The sequence below is a fragment of the Rutidosis leptorrhynchoides genome, chromosome 2, assembly GCF_046630445.1.
Source record: "Rutidosis leptorrhynchoides isolate AG116_Rl617_1_P2 chromosome 2, CSIRO_AGI_Rlap_v1, whole genome shotgun sequence".
Lineage (NCBI taxonomy): Eukaryota > Viridiplantae > Streptophyta > Magnoliopsida > Asterales > Asteraceae > Rutidosis > Rutidosis leptorrhynchoides.
In genome coordinates, this window is record NC_092334.1 from 686467660 (window position 1) to 686489382 (window position 21723).

Here is a 21723-nt window from a genome sequence, read left to right on the forward strand (position 1 = left end):
ATTTTATATTTAAGTTGTGTGAATATAAAAACAAAAATTTACTTTATCTCATTAAGTTAAAAATATGATTTTTAAAATTCGTCGTAAGTTGAAGACTAGGTCTTTGAACCGAAATTGCTTTACCCAAGGGAGGGACGAGAACTTTTATTATCATTATTTTTAATCTTATTGATTTAAAGTATGCCAAAAACATTGAAAAAACCCAAAAATCTTAGCTTTTAAAACAATCGCTACAAAAAGACAAATTTTAAAATTTTGTCGAGGGACGGACTAGGACATCGATCCGAAACGACCTCGTCCTAAATAACAAGGGAAACAAAATTTTAAAATTAAATACTTAATTGATTTATAAGTTAAAGATTATTAAAAAAAAAAAAAAAAAAAAAAATACCAAACTCCGCGACTCGCGGAGTTTGCAGTGCAAAACCTCCGCGACTCGCGGAGGGACCAAAACCCAGAAAAAAAATAAAAATAGCTGAACGATCTGTATAATCCACAAAACAAAAACACCCGAATTCTGCTGCGAAAACCCACGAAAATACACCCAAAAACACCCCAAAAATCTCAATTTTTAACCGTTAATCACCAAATTTTTTGCTAAAATCATGTTGAGAAGGATGATATCTAAGAATTACTCAAGAAAAACGGTAAATTTCTACACCTAAACACCATTTAATTCGAATTTTAGTGTTCTTGAGCTATTTTTTCCCCAATTTGATTTTGATGCTTTTTAGTGTAATTAGACTTAAATTGTTTATGTATTATGCTTGTATAACCTAGATTGATGTTGTTTAACATGATTAGAAGCCTTAAACTTCAATTTTTGAATAATCTAGGGTTTGTGTTCTTGAGCAAATTTGGGGCTTTTTGATATAAACAGGTTATGGCCGATTTTTGTCATGAATTGTTGCTAAATTGAGTAGTGTAACATGTCTAGGTAGTTAAATGATCCAAACTTTGAGCCTAAACATGATTTTGAGAATTAAAGTGGACTTTTTCAAGTCTAAAATTCATGAACTTGATTTTTGAAAGATAATGCCATTTGAGACTTGTTTATTTGCTAGTAATGATTATTTTGACATGTTATTTGAGTTGAATGCTTATGAACTTGGCGAAAATTTTCGTATATGCTTATTTGAAAAAGTATAGATTTGATAAAAATGTGAAAATGAGCTTAAGTTTGATATAAATTGATAATGTCATTGTAATTATTTTGATTGATGATTTTGCTGACACTAATGCATATTTGGATGCACAAAATTTGTTTTTGATGTGTTTTGCAGAATGAAAGGGGTGAATCTTCATCCCAAGCCCGCCATGCTCCTGCTGAGAACTTGGAACAACAGGAGGTAGATAACTACTACAAGCAGGATGTACCTCATCCAGTCATGACCTTTTCAGATATGCACTTGGAACAGTTGCACCCGAACCTGAGATTTGACAGACTTTGGATAGATTATCCAAAATATCAACGGGGTTTGCATACTCTTCATTCCAAGGTTGTTGAGGTACCGAGGGTCATAGAATGGGGACCCTTAGAAGCTGTAGAATTGGCCGGGCCAATTAGGGAATTACTTGTACAGAGGTATGGTAATTCTTCTTTTAATGACTGGATATGTTTATTCACCATACGCAGACCTGTATATAAAGTATGGTGTGAAGAGTTGTTATGTAGTATAGAGTTGAATGATCGGGTAGCTAGTTTAACCGATCGTTCTTTTATTAGATTTTTGTTAGGCGGTTCGATGCGCCACATGTCTTTACTGGACATGGCTCAGGCTTTACGTATATATACGCCTGAGGAATTAGCGTCTGCCGATTGTAGAGGATTGATACTAAACGGTAGAAAGATAGATGAGAATTTTGATACACACGGTGTGTGGAGTCAAATGACAAGCCATCACCGTTTCAAAGGGGGAAACTACTCTTATTTGGATATAGATAGAGCCGAATTAAGAGTGATACATAGGTTTTTAGCTAATTCGATTACACAAAGGGGTAAGAACAAAGAAAAAGTAAATGAACAGGATTTGTTTTACCATATGTGTATTCGAGACCCACACAGCGCTGTAAGTATACCATATTGTGTGGGTTATTATTTATCAGCTATGGTTCGGGGGATGCGTCCACATAGCATAATAGGAGGTGGTATTTTTATTACTTTGATTGGTGAATATCTCGGTGTGGATATAAGTCGGGGGGGATTATTAGTAGAAGAGCCGGAACCCCGCGACACTATAGGTTTAAATGTATACCATGGTGCGAAAGTTTTGAAGCGGCGAAATAACGCCGCAGTACGATACAATGGTAGACATCCACAGGTAGAGAGAAACCAGCAGCAAGGTAATGTAGGAGGGGGGAATGAGATGCAAGAAATGCATAGGTTTATAGCTTCTCAGGAATACGAAAATGCTAGACAGAGAGCATTTGAAGATTGGCAAGTTCATCAGAACCAGATCATAGCGCATTGCCAACATATAGGTAGAAACTATATTCCTACACCGAAACCCGTCTTCCCTCCTTGGTCGATAGAGATGCAGCCACCATATCCTACGTATGACCCTGCCGAAGCATTCTATAGCACTTATGGTTATGCGTGGAACCCCTATTGGTACCAATATCATCCTTAGTTTACTTATTTTTTTTTTTTTTTTTTTGTAATTTGTAATTATTGATATGTTTAATACTTTTGTTAATATTGTAATCATTTTTATAATTATCTAACTTTTATTTTTAGATTTTAATAATTTTTGAATGTGGGGTAATAAACCAAACTTCAAAAATATGTATATATGTTTGCAGTTTATCTTATGTACACAACAGGGTAAAACAACGCATTTTCAAAGACTGGCATTAAGTTCAGCAAAAGCAACTAATTTTGACGACAAGATGCAAAATATATGTGAAATAACAACAAGACGGAATGAACAAATGATGTGCACCATTTATCATTCAGCAAACAAACGCCAATATATTTGGAAACTTTGGTAAAAATTTAATCATTTTCACACAAATCACCCTCAATAATTTAAATTGTTACTGATTTCTTGCAAATGAGGGCATTGCAAGATCTTAAGTGTGGGAAGGGGTTAAATTCTTTCGGATTTTAAAAATTCTTTACTTTATACACTTGGTTACCATTAAAAATACTAGTAAAGCAGTAGTTGTATTAGAATCTAGTGCTCTCTGATAAAAAAGAACAGCCCTAGTCTTATATACTGACTACCCAATTCTAGTAAAAATTTTCAATTAAATGAATTCAAATCATGTTTATACATATTTATGAACGATAAAACTAGGTTTTAACACCGAAATTATTGTTACCTCGGAAAGGACATAAATTGAGAAACAAACTAAAATGTTAAAATTCATTTAAAATGGAATAGAGGACGATAAAAAGAAAAATAAAAAGCCAAGTGTGGGAAAATTTACCAAGTTATTTTAAACATGTGCCACATATATTTGTAACAAATAACTGAAAATACTTTTGCTTTGGACTAAACTAAACTGTTTTACCCAATGAAAGAAAAGAAGAGATGGATCTACACGATGAATCAATTCCATCATTAAAAGGAAGTAAAGTCTTCCGAAAAAGACACGCGCTTCTTGATTTAGGTCATGAAGTTGTCGTCCAGACCAGCTGTAGGTTGACGAAAAATCTAGAAAAGTCATCACTAAAATCAGCAGGAAATCCACGGACCTCAGCATTAAACAGGGTCGCCAAGTGGTCAGATTTATCCTAACCATGAGAAGGATTTATCTCGTACAATGGGGGGGCACCATGCAAATTAGCTGGATAAGACTAATGAATCAGATCCCCAGAAAGGATAATCTCCTTAAAGATTAAAAATCAGCTTTTAAGACTGATATTACTCAATCCTAGAGATTGACCTTAAAGATTGAGAATTCAAACTCATGGAATTCAATGATATCTAAACTCGAGCTTGAACGAGAAAATATTTTGATCAAAAATTACAAACCGATTTGTTTTCTGAAAACCCTATTTTCAATGCGTTCATTACCATTGAACTTAAAATCCTAGGAATTCACCTGAAATTCATTAGGTCACCTGAACTAAATCGGGTGTCAACCGTAAGAACGGTGGTTGCATAACATGGTCAAAGACAGGACTTTGTGCCAAACCGACAAATTATAAGGGTGAGCTTTACTATTGCTCCTACCAAGGATAGTAATTGCGTCCGACACGTTATAGACCATAATCAAAAGCATGTCACGGGACATTGCCTTAACAGTTGCTTGTTCAACGCTTTCCTTTACAACCGGACGGTAGTTTGCCGAAAGGTAATATACGGAACAAGTAAACTGGACGTGTTGCTTTCCAAATACAAGGTTAGCAAGTGGGTGACACAAAACCGCAAGTTTTGAGCTAAAATTTTCAAATCTGAAACCCACCAAACCCACAAAAATATTTTGCAAACACCGGTAAAGGGTTATTCCGGAAAACTTATCTAGGGTAAAAACTAGATTTAATTTTCAAAAGATCAAATGTTTTCATAAAGATCCAATTTCCTTAATGGATCTAAATTTTTATAGTCATGTGGGACTGTAAACCATATCGTTACTACCATTGTTTATACCGCCGTATAGAAATCACTGATGTACAAAGTGTGAAGAATAAAGAAGTGATTCTAGTATTTCAAGACAATATTGCTTGAGGACAAGCAACGCTCAAGTGTGGGAATATTTGATAATGCTAAAAACGAACATATATTTCATAGCATTATTCCTCAAGAAAGACAAGCTTTTAGTTGCAATTGTTCTATTTACAAGTGATATTCGTTTAAATAATAAAAGGTGAAGACAAAAGACAGATTCGACGAATTGAAGATGCAAACGACCAAAAAGCTCAAAAGAACAAAAGACAATCAAAAAGGTTCCAATTATTGATAAGAAACGTCTCGAAATTACAAAAGTACAAGATTCAAAACGCAAAGTACAAGATATTAAATTGTACGCGAGGACGTTCGAAAATCCGGAACCGGGACCAGAGTCAACTCTTAACGCTCGACGCAACCGACTAAAAATTACAAGTTAACTATGTATATAAATATAATATAATATATAATTAATTATATTAATTATATATATATTATATATATATTATTAAAACCGTCGGCAGCAAGAAACTCCAAGGGTGTGAGCTGTAAATACATCCTCCGCGACTCGCGGAGTTTGAAGGGGTTTTTTTCCGCGAGTCGCGGAGCCCCAATTTTCAACTCTGGCTATAAAGCCAACCGAATTCTGATCAAATTTCATATCTTTTTTCTTCCTCTTCATACGTAAAACTTATATATATATATATAATTTATATTTTAATTTTAATTTTAATTCTAATAATAAGGGTATGTTAGCGAATGTTGTAAGGGTGTAAGTCGAAATTCTGTCCGTGTAACGCTACGCTATTTTTAATCATTGTAAGTTATGTTCAACCTTTTTATATTAATGTCTCATAGCTAAGTTATTATTATGCTTATTTAAAACGAAGTAATCATGATGTTGGGCTAATTACTAATATTGGGTAATTGGGCTTTGTACCATAATTGGGGTTTGGACAAAGGAACGACACTTGTGGAAATTAGACTATGGGCTATTAATGGGCTTTATATTTGATTAACTAAATGAAAGTTTGTTAATGTTAATATAAAGATTTACAATTGGGCGTCCCTATAAATTACCATATACACTCGATCGGACACGATGGGCGGGGTATTTATATGTACGAATAATCGTTCATTTAACCGGACACGGGAATGGATTAATAGCCACTAGAATAATTAAAACAGGGGTGAAATTACATTCAAGGGTAATTGGTGTAATTGTTAACAAAGTAGTAAAACCTTGGTTTACACGCAGTCGATAACCTGGTGTATTCATTAAACAAAGTATTAAAACCTTGTTACAATTCGAATCCCCAATTAGTTGGAATATTTAACTTCGGGTATAATAATAATTTGACAAGGACACTTGCAATTTATATTTATGACTGATGGACTGTTATGGACAAAAACCAGACGGACATATTGAATAATCCAGGACAAAGGACAATTAACCCATGGGCATAAAACTAAAATCAACACGTCAAACATCATGATTACGGAAGTTTAAATAAGCATAATTCTTTTATTTCATATTTAATTTCCTTTATTTTATATTTAATTGCACTTCTAATTATCGCACTTTTATTTATTGTTATTTAATCGCACTTTTAATTATCGTACTTTTTAATTATCGCAATTTTATTATTCGCAATTTCATTATTGTTATTTACTTTACGCTTTAATTTAAGTCTTGTATTTATTTTATATTTTACATTAGGTTTTAACTGCGACTAATGTTTTAAAATCGACAAACCGGTCATTAAACGGTAAAAACCCCCCTTTATAATAATAATATTACTTATATATATATTTGTATTTTTATAAAAGTAAACTAATATAGCGTTGAGCTTTGTTTAAAGATTTCCCTGTGGAACGAACCGGACTTACTAAAAACTACACTACTGTACGATTAGGTACACTGCCTATAAGTGTTGTAGCAAGGTTTAAGTATATCCATTCTATAAATAAATAAATATCTTGTGTAAAATTGTATCGTATTTAATAGTTTTTCCTAGTAAAATATAAACTATTTTATATACACCTCGCTTCACATCAATGGTTATAACCCAATTATGCTTAGCTAATCACTAATTTTTTGTCACTTATGGTGGACAACTTGTGGTGGACAAATGTGTCAAAGTTTCTCTAGCTCTATCATGTACTTTAATTTCTTACCAGTGTATGCATGGTTGTACAATCTTCATCGTCCCAAAAATCTCTCATCCATTCTTCTTAATACCCCTGATTATACAAAAACATAAGGGAAAATTAGGGTTCTTCACACATATATCGATTACACGAGAACATACGAGATTGATTGTTATGTAACTTGTGAATCTTATCATGGAAATCGAAGATCGGTCAAGCAATTCAGAAGCAGGTCATCGTCTTACTTTGCATATTGAAATGGGTTAAGCCACTGATTGATTAAGATGCAGGTAACTTCGTTTTTTGTTTAACTAATTTAGGGTTTGAATCAATTAAGATTGAATTGTAATCCATCAATTGTAAAAAAAACAAGAAATCGAAACCCGTATGAACATGGACATGAAGCTATTACTTGATCCGGATTAAACACTAGCAGAATTGACAAATGCTTATTAAGGTTAAATTGTTAACCCTAATTGTATATTCATAGTTTATACATGTAATATGATGAATCAAGTATTTATACCACTGAAATACAGATTTCACTTTATGAATTCAGAGTTTAATTTCAGGCTGTAACAGAAAATTGTGATAATGAATGTTGAGTTTACAACGACATATATATCATGTTTTGTTTCATTTAAAGAGTTGATGAGTATTGGCAACAAGTATCTAACTTATAGAAAAACCTGTTTCGCAATAGGATTGTTGGGTGATGATAGAGAATGGACAATTGCTTTAGAATAAGCAAGTGCCACTGCAACGGTAAGCGAATTGAGACATATCTTACTTTAGTGCGACGTAGCTGACCCATTAAAACTTTGGATGCAGGTATGCCTTTACTTATATTATTGTGAAATTATTTAGAACAATTGACTTTGGATTGCATTTTTTGGCATTCATTTAATCTGATATATTTATATATGTCGTAGCTGTTATATTGCCATCTATTAGTTGTTAAATACTTAAACTTGATTACTGCTACAGTATGCTTAAATTTATAATTAACCTTATGATTTTCGATGTATGTTGTTGTTTATGGTTATTCTTTTGGTACCAATATTCATTGCTTATGATGTAATATAGGTGACTAAATATTTAGGTTGTAAAATTAGTTCATCTCCGTCTCTGAATTGAGGTTTCTTTCTATATAATAGATTATTGATTTTGTATTTTTAGTTATTTTCATTTTTCAATTTATTGCTTCATTCTGTTTAATGAATTTAATTGAGGTGTGAGCAAATCTCAACAAAATACCAGCGTTATATGTGTACATATATCTGTACCGATCGAGAATGGTGATAATTGATGAATTGAATTAGCCAAGAAAAAAAATTGAAATGAAAAACAATGCAAATATGGAGAAAGCGGGTATTACAATCAAAGATGGAGAAAGCAGGTATTACGAGTACTTATTTTGTTGTTAATGTTATTCTGATTTTTACGTTTAAGAATATGAAGGGTACAGATACGAATTTATCACTATTCAACCCCTATGTTCATCATCATCATTACCGTTAATTGTGATGTTAGTGTTGTTGCAGAATCCGGCATTACGAATACTGAAATCACTGAAGAAAAGACAACAGTCTGGAATATTAGGTCTGAATTTTTTATCAAGTGAGTTTGTGATATATACCTTTGAACAATGTATTACAAGGTGAAACTATGTTATATGATGTCTGAGCTTTAGTATTCATCTCCCACTTAAGCATTCTATATCCATATTTACAAAACTATATGTATGTAGATAAGATTCGTAGTTAACTGACAAATCCATATATACAACACCTTTGATGATTTAAATATCTAATAAATTTTCATCTGAATTGGAACCTTTGAGCACAGTATATTTGAGATACTTTTTGTGTACGTTTCACCTTATTCACCTAATATCATACCATTTTATCTTTTCAGGCAGATGTTAAATGGGAAAAAGTCGAATGGTTAACTCTAACAAATAGATATATTTATCATCATACAGAGGTAACCCTAAGCTTCTTTACTTGCATTTTATTTAGTGAAGCCTTTGATTTTACTTAATGACATGATATGAAATAAACATAGGTGGTATTATGGCATTACAGTTTGTTATAAAATGGTAACATTGATCGGCCTCCACAAGTTTTTTTTTTTTCAATTTTATTGTATACAAGGGTATCTTAGGTATTTCATCGGTAGTTAAAGACTTCTATTAAGTTTTTTAAGATTGATTAGATTGTTTGATTGATTATTCATTGTTTAACATGAAAGCAGGCCCTTATGCATGCCTGTATCGCATGTTAGTTGAAACCTTCCATTGAATGGCTTGCAACTTCTGATCTTGAAGATGAAAGTGCCAATTCGGTAAAGAACCCTTATTATTTTCATCTGCCTATATGTTGATTCTTAAACCGTATTCAAGTATTTACTTATTTTTTCTGTAGGCACCAGAAGCTCAAACAAGGACCTGGACTGACGACTGTCCGCACTACTTATAAAAAACCCAACTCAGCATACATGTTACATAATATATTGTCAAACTAATACCTCTAATCTTAATTTCAGGGTTCATGGTTATAACCCAATTATGCTTAGCTAATCACTAATTTTTTGTCACTTATGGTGGACAACTTGTGGTGGACAAATGTGTCAAAGTTTCTCTAGCTCTATCATGTACTTTAATTTCTTACCAGTGTATGCATGGTTGTACAATCTTCATCGTCCCTAAAATCTCTCATCCATTCTTCTTAATACCCCTGATTATACAAAAACATAAGGGAAAATTAGGGTTCTTCACACATATATCGATTACACGAGAACATACGAGATTGATTGTTATGTAACTTGTGAATCTTATCATGGAAATCGAAGATCGGTCAAGCAATTCAGAAGCAGGTCATCATCTTACTTTGCATATTGAAATGGGTTAAGCCACTGATTGATTAAGATGCAGGTAACTTCGTTTTTTGTTTAACTAATTTAGGGTTTGAATCAATTAAGATTGAATTGTAATCCATCAATTGTAAAAAAAACAAGAACTCGAAACCCGTATGAACATGGACATGAAGCTATTACTTGATCCGGATTAAACACTAGCAGAATTGACAAATGCTTATTAAGGTTAAATTGTTAACCCTAATTGTATATTCATAGTTTATACATGTAATATGATGAATCAAGTATTTATACCACTGAAATACAGATTTCACTTTATGAATTCAGAGTTTAATTTCAGGCTGTAACAGAAAATTGTGATAATGAATGTTGAGTTTACAACGACATATATATCATGTTTTGTTTGATTTAAAGAGTTGATGAGTATTGGCAACAAGTATCTAACTTATAGAAAAACCTGTTTCGCAATAGGATTGTTGGGTGATGATAGAGAATGGACAATTGCTTTAGAATAAGCAAGTGCCACTGCAACGGTAAGCGAATTGAGACATATCTTACTTTAGTGCGACGTAGCCGACCCATTAAAACTTTGGATGCAGGTATGCCTTTACTTATATTATTGTGAAATTATTTAAAACAATTGACTTTGGATTGCATTTTTTGGCATTCATTTAATCTGATATATTTATATATGTCGTAGCTGTTATATTGCCATCTATTAGTTGTTAAATACTTAAACTTGATTACTGCTACAGTATGCTTAAATTTATAATTAACCTTATGATTTTCGATGTATGTTGTTGTTTATGGTTATTCTTTTGGTACCAATATTCATTGCTTATGATGTAATATAGGTGACTGAATATTTAGGTTGTAAAATTAGTTCATCTCCGTCTCTGAATTGAGGTTTCTTTCTATATAATAGATTATTGATTTTGTATTTTTAGTTATTTACATTTTTCTATTTATTGCTTCATTCTGTTTAATGAATTTAATTGAGGTGTGAGCAAATCTCAACGAAATACCAGCGTTATATGTGTACATATATCTGTACCGATCGAGAATGGTGATAATTGATGAATTGAATTAGCCAAGAAAAAAAATTGAAATGAAAAACAATGCAAATATGGAGAAAGCGGGTATTACAATCAAAGATGGAGAAAGCAGGTATTACGAGTACTTATTTTGTTGTTAATGTTATTCTGATTTTTACGTTTAAGAATATGAAGGGTACAGATACGAATTTATCACTATTCAACCCCTATGTTCATCATCATCATTACCGTTAATTGTGATGTTAGTGTTGTTGCAGAATTCGGCATTACGAATACTGAAATCACTGAAGAAAAGACAACAGTCTGGAATATTAGGTCTGAATTTTTTATCAAGTGAGTTTGTGATATATACCTTTGAACAATGTATTACAAGGTGAAACTATGTTATATGATGTCTGAGCTTTAGTATTCATCTCCCACTTAAGCATTCTATATCCATATTTACAAAACTATATGTATGTAGATAAGATTCGTAGTTAACTGACAAATCCATATATACAACACCTTTGATGATTTAAATATCTAATAAATTTTCATCTGAATTGGAACCTTTGAGCACAGTATATTTGAGATACTTTTTGTGTACGTTTCACCTTATTCACCTAATATCATACCATTTTATCTTTTCAGGCAGATGTTAAATGGGAAAAAGTCGAATGGTTAACTCTAACAAATAGATATATTTATCATCATACAGAGGTAACCCTAAGCTTCTTTACTTGCATTTTATTTAGTGAAGCCTTTGATTTTACTTAATGACATGATATGAAATAAACATAGGTGGTATTATGGCATTACAGTTTGTTATAAAATGGTAACATTGATCGGCCTCCACAAGTTTTTTTTTTTTCAATTTTATTGTATACAAGGGTATCTTAGGTATTTCATCGGTAGTTAAAGACTTCTATTAAGTTTTTTAAGATTGATTAGATTGTTTGATTGATTATTCATTGTTTAACATGAAAGCAGGCCCTTATGCATGCCTGTATCGCATGTTAGTTGAAACCTTCCATTGAATGGCTTGCAACTTCTGATCTTGAAGATGAAAGTGCCAATTCGGTAAAGAACCCTTATTATTTTCATCTGCCTATATGTTGATTCTTAAACCGTATTCAAGTATTTACTTATTTTTTCTGTAGGCACCAGAAGCTCAAACAAGGACCTGGACTGACGACTGTCCGCACTACTTATAAAAAACCCAACTCAGCATACATGTTACATAATATATTGTCAAACTAATACCTCTAATCTTAATTTCAGGGTTCATGGTTATAAACCAATTATGCTTAGCTAATCACTAATTTTTTGTCACTTATGGTGGACAACTTGTGGTGGACAAATGTGTCAAAGTTTCTCTAGCTCTATCATGTACTTTAATTTCTTACCAGTGTATGCATGGTTGTACAATCTTCATCGTCCCAAAAATCTCTCATCCATTCTTCTTAATACCCCTGATTATACAAAAACATAAGGGAAAATTAGGGTTCTTCACACATATATCGATTACACGAGAACATACGAGATTGATTGTTATGTAACTTGTGAATCTTATCATGGAAATCGAAGATCGGTCAAGCAATTCAGAAGCAGGTCATCGTCTTACTTTGCATATTGAAATGGGTTAAGCCACTGATTGATTAAGATGCAGGTAACTTCGTTTTTTGTTTAACTAATTTAGGGTTTGAATCAATTAAGATTGAATTGTAATCCATCAATTGTAAAAAAAACAAGAACTCGAAACCCGTATGAACATGGACATAAAGCTATTACTTGATCCGGATTAAACACTAGCAGAATTGACAAATGCTTATTAAGGTTAAATTGTTAACCCTAATTGTATATTCATAGTTTATACATGTAATATGATGAATCAAGTATTTATACCACTGAAATACAGATTTCACTTTATGAATTCAGAGTTTAATTTCAGGCTGTAACAGAAAATTGTGATAATGAATGTTGAGTTTACAACGACATATATATCATGTTTTGTTTGATTTAAAGAGTTGATGAGTATTGGCAACAAGTATCTAACTTATAGAAAAACCTGTTTCGCAATAGGATTGTTGGGTGATGATAGAGAATGGACAATTGCTTTAGAATAAGCAAGTGCCACTGCAACGGTAAGCGAATTGAGACATATCTTACTTTAGTGCGACGTAGCCGACCCATTAAAACTTTGGATGCAGGTATGCCTTTACTTATATTATTGTGAAATTATTTAGAACAATTGACTTTGGATTGCATTTTTTGGCATTCATTTAATCTGATATATTTATATATGTCGTAGCTGTTATATTGCCATCTATTAGTTGTTAAATACTTAAACTTGATTACTGCTATAGTATGCTTAAATTTATAATTAACCTTATGATTTTCGATGTATGTTGTTGTTTATGGTTATTCTTTTGGTACCAATATTCATTGCTTATGATGTAATATAGGTGACTGAATATTTAGGTTGTAAAATTAGTTCATCTCCGTCTCTGAATTGAGGTTTCTTTCTATATAATAGATTATTGATTTTGTATTTTTAGTTATTTACATTTTTCAATTTATTGCTTCATTCTGTTTAATGAATTTAATTGAGGTGTGAGCAAATCTCAACGAAATACCAGCGTTATATGTGTACATATATCTGTACTGATCGAGAATGGTGATAATTGATGAATTGAATTAGCCAAGAAAAAAAATTGAAATGAAAAACAATGCAAATATGGAGAAAGCGGGTATTACAATCAAAGATGGAGAAAGCAGGTATTACGAGTACTTATTTTGTTGTTAATGTTATTCTGATTTTTACGTTTAAGAATATGAAGGGTACAGATACGAATTTATCACTATTCAACCCCTATGTTCATCATCATCATTACCGTTAATTGTGATGTTAGTGTTGTTGCAGAATCCGGCATTACGAATACTGAAATCACTGAAGAAAAGACAACAGTCTGGAATATTAGGTCTGAATTTTTTATCAAGTGAGTTTGTGATATATACCTTTGAACAATGTATTACAAGGTGAAACTATGTTATATGATGTCTGAGCTTTAGTATTCATCTCCCACTTAAGCATTCTATATCCATATTTACAAAACTATATGTATGTAGATAAGATTCGTAGTTAACTGACAAATCCATATATACAACACCTTTGATGATTTAAATATCTAATAAATTTTCATCTGAATTGGAACCTTTGAGCACAGTATATTTGAGATACTTTTTGTGTACGTTTCACCTTATTCACCTAATATCATACCATTTTATCTTTTCAGGCAGATGTTAAATGGGAAAAAGTCGAATGGTTAACTCTAACAAATAGATATATTTATCATCATACAGAGGTAACCCTAAGCTTCTTTACTTGCATTTTATTTAGTGAAGCCTTTGATTTTACTTAATGACATGATATGAAATAAACATAGGTGGTATTATGGCATTACAGTTTGTTATAAAATGGTAACATTGATCGGCCTCCACAAGTTTTTTTTTTTTTCAATTTTATTGTATACAAGGGTATCTTAGGTATTTCATCGGTAGTTAAAGACTTCTATTAAGTTTTTTAAGATTGATTAGATTGTTTGATTGATTATTCATTGTTTAACATGAAAGCAGGCCCTTATGCATGCCTGTATCGCATGTTAGTTGAAACCTTCCATTGAATGGCTTGCAACTTCTGATCTTGAAGATGAAAGTGCCAATTCGGTAAAGAACCCTTATTATTTTCATCTGCCTATATGTTGATTCTTAAACCGTATTCAAGTATTTACTTATTTTTTCTGTAGGCACCAGAAGCTCAAACAAGGACCTGGACTGACGACTGTCCGCACTACTTATAAAAAACCCAACTCAGCATACATGTTACATAATATATTGTCAAACTAATACCTCTAATCTTAATTTCAGGGTTCATGGTTATAACCCAATTATGCTTAGCTAATCACTAATTTTTTGTCACTTATGGTGGACAACTTGTGGTGGACAAATGTGTCAAAGTTTCTCTAGCTCTATCATGTACTTTAATTTCTTACCAGTGTATGCATGGTTGTACAATCTTCATCGTCCCAAAAATCTCTCATCCATTCTTCTTAATACCCCTGATTATACAAAAACATAAGGGAAAATTAGGGTTCTTCACACATATATCGATTACACGAGAACATACGAGATTGATTGTTATGTAACTTGTGAATCTTATCATGGAAATCGAAGATCGGTCAAGCAATTCAGAAGCAGGTCATCGTCTTACTTTGCATATTGAAATGGGTTAAGCCACTGATTGATTAAGATGCAGGTAACTTCGTTTTTTGTTTAACTAATTTAGGGTTTGAATCAATTAAGATTGAATTGTAATCCATCAATTGTAAAAAAAACAAGAAATCGAAACCCGTATGAACATGGACATGAAGCTATTACTTGATCCGGATTAAACACTAGCAGAATTGACAAATGCTTATTAAGGTTAAATTGTTAACCCTAATTGTATATTCATAGTTTATACATGTAATATGATGAATCAAGTATTTATACCACTGAAATACAGATTTCACTTTATGAATTCAGAGTTTAATTTCAGGCTGTAACAGAAAATTGTGATAATGAATGCTGAGTTTACAACGACATATATATCATGTTTTGTTTGATTTAAAGAGTTGATGAGTATTGGCAACAAGTATCTAACTTATAGAAAAACCTGTTTCGCAATAGGATTGTTGGGTGATGATAGAGAATGGACAATTGCTTTAGAATAAGCAAGTGCCACTGCAACGGTAAGCGAATTGAGACATATCTTACTTTAGTGCGACGTAGCCGACCCATTAAAACTTTGGATGCAGGTATGCCTTTACTTATATTATTGTGAAATTATTTAGAACAATTGACTTTGGATTGCATTTTTTGGCATTCATTTAATCTGATATATTTATATATGTCGTAGCTGTTATATTGCCATCTATTAGTTGTTAAATACTTAAACTTGATTACTGCTACAGTATGCTTAAATTTATAATTAACCTTATGATTTTCGATGTATGTTGTTGTTTATGGTTATTCTTTTGGTACCAATATTCATTGCTTATGATGTAATATAGGTGACTGAATATTTAGGTTGTAAAATTAGTTCATCTCCGTCTCTGAATTGAGGTTTCTTTCTATATAATAGATTATTGATTTTGTATTTTTAGTTATTTACATTTTTCTATTTATTGCTTCATTCTGTTTAATGAATTTAATTGAGGTGTGAGCAAATCTCAACGAAATACCAGCGTTATATGTGTACATATATCTGTACCGATCGAGAATGGTGATAATTGATGAATTGAATTAGCCAAGAAAAAAAATTGAAATGAAAAACAATGCAAATATGGAGAAAGCGGGTATTACAATCAAAGATGGAGAAAGCAGGTATTACGAGTACTTATTTTGTTGTTAATGTTATTCTGATTTTTACGTTTAAGAATATGAAGGGTACATATACGAATTTATCACTATTCAACCCCTATGTTCATCATCATCATTACCGTTAATTGTGATGTTAGTGTTGTTGCAGAATCCGGCATTACGAATACTGAAATCACTGAAGAAAAGACAACAGTCTGGAATATTAGGTCTGAATTTTTTATCAAGTGAGTTTGTGATATATACCTTTGAACAATGTATTACAAGGTGAAACTATGTTATATGATGTCTGAGCTTTAGTATTCATCTCCCACTTAAGCATTCTATATCCATATTTACAAAACTATATGTATGTAGATAAGATTCGTAGTTAACTGACAAATCCATATATACAACACCTTTGATGATTTAAATATCTAATAAATTTTCATCTGAATTGGAACCTTTGAGCACAGTATATTTGAGATACTTTTTGTGTACGTTTCACCTTATTCACCTAATATCATACCATTTTATCTTTTCAGGCAGATGTTAAATGGGAAAAAGTCGAATGGTTAACTCTAACAAATAGATATATTTATCATCATACAGAGGTAACCCTAAGCTTCTTTACTTGCATTTTATTTAGTGAAGCCTTTGATTTTACTTAATGACATGATATGAAATAAACATAGGTGGTATTATGGCATTACAGTTTGTTATAAAATGGTAACATTGATCGGCCTCCACAAGTTTTTTTTTTCAATTTTATTGTATACAAGGGTATCTTAGGTATTTCATCGGTAGTTAAAGACTTCTATTAAGTTTTTTAAGATTGATTAGATTGTTTGATTGATTATTCATTGTTTAACATGAAAGCAGGCCCTTATGCATGCCTGTATCGCATGTTAGTTGAAACCTTCCATTGAATGGCTTGCAACTTCTGATCTTGAAGATGAAAGTGCCAATTCGGTAAAGAACCCTTATTATTTTCATCTGCCTATATGTTGATTCTTAAACCGTATTCAAGTATTTACTTATTTTTTCTGTAGGCACCAGAAGCTCAAACAAGGACCTGGACTGACGACTGTCCGCACTACTTATAAAAAACCCAACTCAGCATACATGTTACATAATATATTGTCAAACTAATACCTCTAATCTTAATTTCAGGGTTCATGGTTATAACCCAATTATGCTTAGCTAATCACTAATTTTTTGTCACTTATGGTGGACAACTTGTGGTGGACAAATGTGTCAAAGTTTCTCTAGCTCTATCATGTACTTTAATTTCTTACCAGTGTATGCATGGTTGTAAGTATCTTTCTTTAATGTTCTTTTATTATTTTATTGCATTTTCTTGAGTGAACATATATGAAGCATTAGAGGAAATTGATAATACAGTTAAGGGTACCTCAACTAAGAACCACACATATTATACCTCAACGTTTGCTATTGACAGATATCGATATTACAAGCATCGTGTTTCACAAACAGGTATTCTTTTTATGTACCTACTGTATCATGGTAGACTGACCAAGAACGTAGTTATAGGTTGATAGCTTTATAACATAACCTAAATGTGTGATTTTTATATATTTGCTACTATGGTGTCGGTTTTTTTTTTTGCATTTTATATGAATTTTAATAAACATTAACATATAATTCGAATGCTGGTGGAAGGGTTTGTCAGTTCAAAAAATGGTTATTAGCATGCGCACAGAGTTAGAGGATCAGTTTGAAAAATGCCCATTACTCCTATTTAGGAACCGACCGATTCCAGTTTATAAAATTCGAGTAATTAGTTGGTCAACGTAGGTCAACGGGTCAAAATCAAATTTGGTTTGTTAGAGTCGGATTTAGTCGGTCATAATCGGTCAAAGTCAATATTGGTCATAATCCTTGTGCTTGCTTATTAAACTAAACCTACTAATCATAAGGAAGACAGGTCGTTTGACTAACACTTAAAACTGTGTTTTGAGTTGAAACAAGTTGTTAAGTAGAGTTAATCATTTGTCAATTTCTTTTTTCAATTAGTTATTGCAATAGACAATTGTTACAAGAACAATATTATCACAGTGATGATTTCTTCTTTCAATTTAAAGATTGAAAAAGGTTGTATGTCGGTAGATATATTTCGGAAAAGGATTGTCAACCACTTTGTCCTTTTGACCTACTGACCTGATTATGATGAAATACAAACCAAATCAAACAAACTGTGAGTGGGCCAAAATTGCCACCTGGCCAGTGACACTCTGTGTATATTTTTCTAATTATCTTTCTCTGTGTTCCTCATTATGTTTCTACAGTTATACTTATATGTGGTTGTTTGAGCCACAAAGCTCCGCAAATTCACGGGATGTAGATATAAGAAATAAATTTATGATTTGATGAAGAAGCGAACTCAGGAGGATGATAACGCTAACCAGGTGTTTCCTCGATTCTTAATATTTTCTTTTTGATAATAAAATATATGAGTCTAAACTCAAAGTCGAATCATACACAATGTGGGATCATGGGTAACAAATTTGTTTGCTACAAAATATCTTTGAAAGCTTAGGCTATTATGGAAATAAGGTGTTTGTCATAAAAGTGTAGCTTGGGTGGGTATGTGTTGAAATGATGAGAATTTTGGTGTCATCAAGTAAAGAAATTAAAGATACATAATGGGTTGGTTCTCTATGAAGTAAGGGTACTTCTTATGATCATAATATTGACATATTCGTTAATTTATTTGTATTTTGTAATTTCACGAGGGGTTTATTTTTATCTTAAAATTGGAGTTTATCTTTATTGTCCTTAAAATTAAAATATAACCCATCTTCCCAAAGAAGTGGTACAAAATTTAAATTTCAAACAAACTGACTTATATCCTATAAACTGATATGAATCTTTCAGCTTATATGAAAAGTAAGCCACACAATTCAATAAAGCTACATATAACATGCTGTGTTGAATATGTAGCACACACAATTTCATTTATACATGAGCATTGTTCGACCTATTCAACTGTATGCCGATTTATGATGTAAAATCAACAACATACTGCAAATTTTAAATAAATTGCAGGTTGAAAATATACTGGTTACTGGCATAGCTGTTGTGGAGGTATCCGTGCGCTAATGAGCATGGAAGATGAAGAAACGTCAAGGTTTGGCCAACAGAAAGCTTTTAATTTTCTGATTCTTTAAGATTTTCATGTTACGCTTTGCTTTCAATGCTTATTAGACATGAAATCTCATAAGTTTACTTGATTTTTTCAGTAGATTTATTAAAAATTGGGTCATAGTGGTAAAGGATGCAAGAACGAACACAAAAGCTACCACTTTTAACCTCAGCTTTGGCCAGTAGTGTAAATACTGCGAAAAGGTACTTATGAATTTCTGATAATGTGGTATCACCAACTCAACTCATCTTGCATATCCCTACATGTATGTGGGTGGCAAAATAGATGGGCTGGGTAACAAGTTAAGGAGGGGTCGAGATGGGTTGGGTTGACCTAAAACAGTTTCTGTATATTGTACCAAGGTTGCAAATCTTACTACTTGGGGAGTACTCGGTCGAGACTTTTTAGCAAGTACTTGGAAACTTGGGGAGTACTCAGATATTGACCAAGTTTGACTTTTACCAAGTTTGACTTTGCAGGAATAAATAAATAATTCACTATTAACTTGCTAACATACCCATGGGTTAAAGAACGAGTGGCGAAAGGTCTGCTTTCTCTTCATGGTGGTTACTATAATTTCATGGATTGTACATACGAGAAGTGGACTCTTGATTGCAGTCGAGAACAGGAAACAGGTCGATATGCCATCAAGAACCGTGAATTTTGGTCTTGGTGTTGTATTGTTCTTATTCTTCTTGATATTAATGAATAAACGGGTCGATATGCCATCAAGAACCGTGAATTTGGATAGAATTTCTATGTCTACTTCATGATATGAGCATAGTCAAATTTATGTAACTTTTGTGTTGTACAAACATAATTGTCATTCTGTATCACATGGATGTTTAATGCAAGTAACATAGCCTTTTCTTCATTAATCATCTCCTTTCTTACCATATTTAATTTTCTACCATGAATGCTTCATTTTGTTATCTTTCTATATCATATATAATGTTAAAAAAATTGCCATCATTAAATCAAAAATAACATTCATGAGCCTTAACATATCTTAATTTTAAAATGGCCATTACAAGGTTAGGAAATTAATGGTTTTACTCCTAAACGGGGTATTTCAAGCAATAACCATGCTCGATTATATTGCTTGAAGTAAGTTCTTCCTAAATTTTCAGACTCAAAGCTATTTAGTATTTAATGTTTGGTTTTGTTTTAGAGAGCCATAATCTCATCAAGATTTCAATTGGACATAACGGTACTATTAGAGCTGTTGATGTACAGGTAATTGTTCAAAATGGGTCAGGACCTCTTGCATCTAATGTATACTGTAAGTCATGGAATATGGTGTTGATCTTGACAATGTCGAATTAGGGAAACTTCTTTCCTTTTTTCATAAATTTATAAGTTTAACCAAACAAACATGTAATAGTCTTGATGGACAATTTTTTGAGTTAGAGTTACACTGGTAATAGTCATAATGGCCAAATTTCGATAAAATTACATGTCAGATCTGGTTCACAAAAACTAACTATATTATATTACGAAGTATTAATGACAAAATATTTTGAAATACACAAATTTGGATATTAGTGTTTAGAAATATAGTGTGTGTAATAAATGATTTCATCCAAATGAAGATTAATGTTTAGAAATATAGTCGCTTGGTACTTTATTAGCTACTATTGATTGACTGATTACTTTTGACAGCCCGAACTTTAGAAGCTTATCAATGAACTTTTAGGAAGCTGCAACTTGGGTCACTAGTAACATCGGTATATGCTTATTTAGAGTGGGAAAACATGAACAACAATGTGATACTGCATAACTAAGATGTACGTTTGAGTTTTTGTAAAAAACGTAGATTGACGATGATTTACTTTGGTGCACAAAATATGGTTCTGAATTTGAAGTTATATATGTAATCTTATGTTCTTTATTTTAAGAACAAATCTAGGTTCTTAATCAATGAAATATAATTATTCTGAAAATTCAATTTTTGTGTATTCGTCCTTAAAAAACCTCGCGAATTTGCGGGTTTTAAGCTAGGTTTGTGCTACTTTTGTTGTGATTTCTTTTTCTAATAACTTTTGATGTGTTGTTAGTACATGCTTCCATTTTACATAGGCGGGTGATGACTTGGTTTTGGATGTGAATCAACACATTGACCAAGAGTGTGATTTCAATGTTTTTTTTACACAATTGTTAACTATTAATATTATTCTCTCTATATTTATATCTTTTGGTTTTTTTATTATACTTTCGTAGATTTAATATAAGACAATTAACACTACTACTTTAATTTAATACATTCATTACAAACATTACTCTTGATTAAATACTCGGAGATGTCTTCCTCACCGCTATATGTGCTTATTATTCTTTACATGGTCCTTTTAAAAACTTATGAGTTGTATCATATTTGCATTTGAAATTCTCATTTACAACGAATAGGTTCTGATGTGACCCTTTTAATCATTTAATTAGTTAAGAGACACATATTATGTTTGTTTTCAGATTAACCTAAATG

General features: G+C 32.0%; 4 long non-coding RNA genes across 4 annotated transcripts; all 4 read left to right on the forward strand.

The window, feature by feature from the left end:
- Nucleotides 1-8048: 8048 nt before the first annotated feature.
- LOC139894030 (uncharacterized) lies at nt 8049-9332 on the forward strand. The gene is made up of 5 exons (XR_011774777.1): nt 8049-8166; nt 8312-8387; nt 8685-8753; nt 9024-9113; nt 9194-9332. It is a non-coding gene; the product is annotated as an uncharacterized lncRNA (long non-coding RNA).
- A 1995-nt stretch (nt 9333-11327) lies between these two features.
- Nucleotides 11328-11942, forward strand: LOC139894031 (uncharacterized). Its single transcript, XR_011774778.1, has 3 exons — nt 11328-11398; nt 11669-11758; nt 11839-11942. It is a non-coding gene; the product is annotated as an uncharacterized lncRNA (long non-coding RNA).
- Nucleotides 11943-13345: 1403 nt separating this feature from the next.
- On the forward strand, nt 13346-14623 carry LOC139894032 (uncharacterized). The gene is made up of 5 exons (XR_011774779.1): nt 13346-13456; nt 13602-13677; nt 13975-14043; nt 14315-14404; nt 14485-14623. It is a non-coding gene; the product is annotated as an uncharacterized lncRNA (long non-coding RNA).
- A 1342-nt stretch (nt 14624-15965) lies between these two features.
- Nucleotides 15966-17284, forward strand: LOC139894033 (uncharacterized). Its single transcript, XR_011774780.1, has 5 exons — nt 15966-16102; nt 16248-16323; nt 16621-16689; nt 16958-17047; nt 17128-17284. It is a non-coding gene; the product is annotated as an uncharacterized lncRNA (long non-coding RNA).
- Nucleotides 17285-21723: the final 4439 nt, after the last annotated feature.